At 44.1% G+C, this 5025-nt stretch overlaps 1 pseudogene; it reads left to right on the top strand.

Annotated features, from left to right (window-relative positions):
* Window positions 1-2191: 2191 nt before the first annotated feature.
* On the top strand, window positions 2192-4686 carry LOC122225983 (annotated as a pseudogene).
* Window positions 4687-5025: the final 339 nt, after the last annotated feature.

The raw sequence follows: 5025 nt of genomic DNA, 5'->3' as shown, positions 1-5025 counted from the left end.
ATTTCTGAGTGTAAAGAAAGCTTGTCTTTTTTTCCAGGTCGTCTTGCGCTTTCCCGTTAAGTTACTACTTTGGTCTCTCCCACCAGATACCCTTTAGGGACGGCCTTAGGCGAAGGTGCGAAATCGATCATCTGTTCCCAGAACTTCCCCCTGCTGGCCCTCTCCCCTACTCTGTGGAACGCTCATCCTCTGCTGGTGCTGGTGAAATTTCCCTTCTGCAAGCTCAAGAGGGGATACAAATTATTATATGCATGAAAACATCTCTCCACTCTGCAATTCAAAGGGCAGGCCAACTTTGTCTTTCTCTCTTATGTATTGGGAATCCCGATGAAGAGTTTTTAAAATAAAGGGTCCAAACTGAGGCATAACCAGGTTCTAAGATCCATGAAGAATGCTCTGTGGAAAGTTAAAAGTGTACCACCCCCTGCCATTGCTTCCTGTAATGTTATCCAGTTAAGTCTCAATTCTCAAGCCACCATATATATATATTAAGACGTATTCTAAAAAGAAGCCCCAGAAGCTTTTAATCCCATGGCTGAAACAAGTTTAAAAGACATTTAGTTGAGTGTTGTTTAATGGACCCAATCGAAGGGGTGTTAATCAGCAGCTAATCTAGTGAGAATTCCCTCAGGAAGACCCATTGGGAGAGAGAAAGCAAACAAAACCCGAGATTCAGAGTCAAGGTATCTGCAGACGGCTAAATAATGGTCCCTCTAAAGACGTCTACGTCTGGATATTTGGAACCTGGGAATATAACATCTTATATGTCAAAAGAGACTTTGCGGATGGGATTGTTAGGGAGGTTGGGATGGAGACAAAAACCCTGCCCCGCTGTAATCACAAGTGTTATTATAATAGGGAGGCAGAGAGTCTGAGTCCAAGACGTGGTGACAGAAGCAGATGAAAGAGTCAGACAGATCTGAGGGTGCCAGGCTTCTGGCTTTGAAGGAGAAGGGTCCAGAGCTAAGACCTGGTGGGCAACCCCTCGACACTGGAAAAGATGGAAAACAGGTCGTCCTCACAATCTCCGGAGGCAATGCAGCCCTGCTAACACCTTGATGTTAGAATTGCCGACCTCCAGAAATATGAGAGAATAGATGTGTGTTGTATGAAGCCACCAAACGTGCAGTCCTTGGCTGCAGCAGTGATAAGAAAGTAATGCCCAAACTGCATGATACAGTAGCAGCTACTCTTTGATACGGTAGGTTTTTGTAGGGCTGCAGCTGGGGTAGTGGGGTCTTGGATGATTGTGCTAGAAAATACTACAGGAGAACGAGGGAAAAAGGCCCGTGGCACGTACCAGGAGGCCCCCAAGCCTTTGCAAAGAGAAATGGCGGCAGGGCACCAACCGGGTTTCTTGGAGTGAATATCGGTGTTCTCCGAAGTGCCCCAAGAGTATAAATTGCTCTGTGCCACCGTCGCTACGTTTCCCTCTCTCCTTTTGAAGGTTTGTCCAATAGAACATAAAACCGTGGAGCTTAAAGCCCAACATTATCTCGACCAGCCTTAAGGTGAGCCGTGATTTCTCTCAGGTGTCAATCCTCACCAAGCCCCAGGGAAACACCAAGCTGGGGCAAATGAGCACTGATGCGCAAGAAGAGAAGCAGCATTTTCTGGAGAATCTAACAGTCTTTTTTTCCACATGTGGACTTCTATCAGGCTGTGATGAGCACAAACTAGGATGGATATAGATTAGAAATAGTACAACCGTTGTTTACCGGAGTCCGACTTACGTCCTTGGTTGGCGTGTGCCCTGAATGTAACTCCTTTGTTTCCCTCCGACTGCCAACAAAAATTGAGACAGTCCGTTGCAGCCCCTTCTCTCTGTAGACCGAGGCCTTTTTAGGACGTCTTTTTGTAGTACTGTGGATGCAACTCAGATTTAAATCCAGTGAGGACAAGGCTATCTGAAGACACAAAATCGTGTGTTCTGTAGAGCGACATAATGTGTTTTACAAGTCACGAGAGATGTTCCTATTTCCAAGAGGGCCATGGCCACATAATTTCAGGACATAAATATATCCCTTCTCTTGGGTACGGTTGAACAGACACTGCCACCGGCTGCAGGTGCAGCGGTCCCAGCTTCCCCAGATCACACCCTTTGTATCCACTCCCCTGATTTGCGCCCCCATGCGCGTGCTTCTTTAGAAGTCCCAGCCTCCCAGCCTCCAGATGCTATCCGGGAAGTGGCATGGGTGTCTGGGCTCCTAGGACACATTTTGTTGTATGGTATGCTCCCTTTACTATCACCATCCCATTAAATGTGGCTACTCTATGGGACAACAGACGATATACGGTACAGTATAGCAGAATAAGGAGGGAAAGTAGGACTTTTATAACCACTATTATTAGGATCACTATCACATATTATACATATATGTGATATATATATACACATAACATATAAATATATATGTACATATACATACACATACACACAATTATATATATAATTAAACATAATTTATATTAATATATTATGATGCATATACATATATATGTATATATATACACACATATATGTGTGTATCATATATATGCATATGTGTATATATACACAAATATGCGCGATTAGTTTTCTTTGGTTGTTCACCGGTTTGGAGAGGCACAGGAGGGCCTCCTATCGCCGTGGATTGATGGGCTTTTAAGAAAGGGTAACAGGTAGAGGAGGAGGAGGGGCCGTCAGCTTTCCATTCTTTCTTTCCTACGGCAGTGATAGCAAGATAGAAATTTACAGTTTCATAGAGAATTCAGCATGAATCCAAATATTTCCACGCTTTCATCATGTGCCTGTTGGGGTGCACACTTTGCAGGCTCCATAAATGAAGAGCAGAGGGCATCCCGGCTGTGCTTATTACCTGAGCTGTGGGGGAGGGCAGGGTATGAGCACCATTGCCTGTGAGAAACTTGCCTTACTACCTTCTTCCTACTGTTTTGGCTTCGCATTATCTATTGGTTGCCAATTAGACAGGTCTCGTAAGGGTAAAAATCATCAGGTCAACCGTCGTTAGGGCAAGAACCCTTACCTGGGGGCACTGTAATCTTAATGACACATATAATGATAGACATAGCTGTGTCCCACCACCTCACTTTACAGTTGGGGAAGAAAGTGAAAAGAGAATAAATTACTTGTCCAGGGTCACACAAGATAACGATATCTGTATTCCAGAGTGTCCTGGAGTCAAGCAGGATAAATGTCGGATCTGAAAGCTCTTTCTCTCTCTCTCTCTCTGCAGGGTCATTTTCTCCAACAATTCTACAAGGCCATAGGGAATACTCTTAGTGAAATATGAAGCGTAAAATACTCTCCTCTGTTATCTTCAAAATAAACTTTTTGAGATGCCTTCTGCTGGTCCCACTGAATAAAGGCTACCCCTCTTCCAACCTACTGCCAACTTAGGGAGAATAAGGAGGGAAATCAGAAATTATTGTGTCACAGCCACTCCTATTATGACTACTATCCTTTCCACTGTTGTTAAGCAAGAAGGTCTCTTTATAAATGATATCATTTAATTCTCTCAACAACACCACGAGATAGGCATTATTATCTCCAATAACCCCAATAAGGAAACAAAAATAAAGGAAGGTGAAGTAATTGATTCAAGTTCCCACAGCTGCTAAGTGGGATGTTGGGTTTCATCTCCAAGGCAACTATTTCCTAAATTCATTGTTTTCCCATAGTGTGTAGCATGTTTGAGCATCTGAAATACTTTCACTCCTGATCTTTTACTTCTCCTCCAAGCTCTTTCTAATTTTGTAGACTGTTAGTCTATCTCCGGAAACATAGAAAACTAGTTCTTGTTAACATTTTAAATGATTGCAGCTGATATAATGTATTTCCAATTTCAAATGATGAATTGAAGATAATCCCTGTGGAAAGACAAGATGCCTTGAAAAGGGCATCGGGGTGGCAATCAAGGGACCTGCATTCCATTTCCGGCTCTGTTCTTAACTCACATCACGGGGCAGTTCTTATTGTACAATATCAGGGTTTGGCAGGATCTGTGGCCTCCACAGGGTATGGAAGCAGAATTAGGCTCAGAGTAATCACAATTACCTGGGGATGATTTTTTTCGGTATATTAGAGCTGCATTCTCCCATACGCTAACCCTCAAGTTATAGCTGAATAGCAAGGGTGGCGCTGTGGAAACTGACGAGCGCATTTCAAAACCACTCCCGAGAAGTCCCATCAGCCCTCGCGCGCCACCTTCCCCTCTCTTCCTGGGTGCTCGAGGCGGCAGCCGTCTGTTACTCGGCATCACGGCCGCCCTCAGACCTCTGGTGGAGGCCAAGGTCCTTAAAAAGAGGACCAAGAAGTTCATCTGGCACCATTCAGACCGATATGTCAAAATGAAGTGCAGTTGGCAAAAGCCCAGAGGCGCTGACAATAGAGTGCGCAGAAGATTCCAGGACGTTGGTTACAGGAGCAACAAGAAAATAAAACGCATGCTGCCCAGTGGCTTCCGGAGGTCCACAAGGTCAAGGAGCTTGAAGTGCTGCTGATGAGCAGCAAATCTTCCTGTGCAGATTGCTCACAATGTCTCCTCCAAGAACCCCAAAGCCAGTATGGAAAGAGCAGCCCAGCCGGCCATCAGAGTCTGGAATCCCAGTGCCAGCCTGTGCAGTGAAGAAAATGAATGGACAGAAAGCTTATGTGCACATAAATTTGTGTTAATAAAACCATAAAACTACAAAAAAATAAAAATAAAAATAAATAAAACCAGTCCCTGAGGGATTCTGATTTACGCCCTTACTCCCTGGAAAGAACTAAGGTTCTTAAGGTGTAGGTTAAGTAACTTGGTAGGCATTCAAGCTCTAAGGTAGAGGATAAAGACATATATAAGAGGTGAGACTTTTACCAAGTTACTTTGCTGGTCCATTAGTACAATCCATCACACATTCGTATATTAACCCCTCTCTGACTAATTTGTGCCAGGTACCCAGCTATACGTCTCTGCACTCAGGTTATATTTGAGGACTAGGAAATACTAGATGAAATTCTGGAAGGTTCTCAAGGCACCGGTA

Source organism: Panthera leo, chromosome C1 (assembly GCF_018350215.1).
Source record: "Panthera leo isolate Ple1 chromosome C1, P.leo_Ple1_pat1.1, whole genome shotgun sequence".
Classification (NCBI taxonomy): domain Eukaryota; kingdom Metazoa; phylum Chordata; class Mammalia; order Carnivora; family Felidae; genus Panthera; species Panthera leo.
The sequence above is the reverse complement of the archived record's forward strand: the minus strand, read 5'-3'. Positions and strand labels throughout refer to the sequence as shown.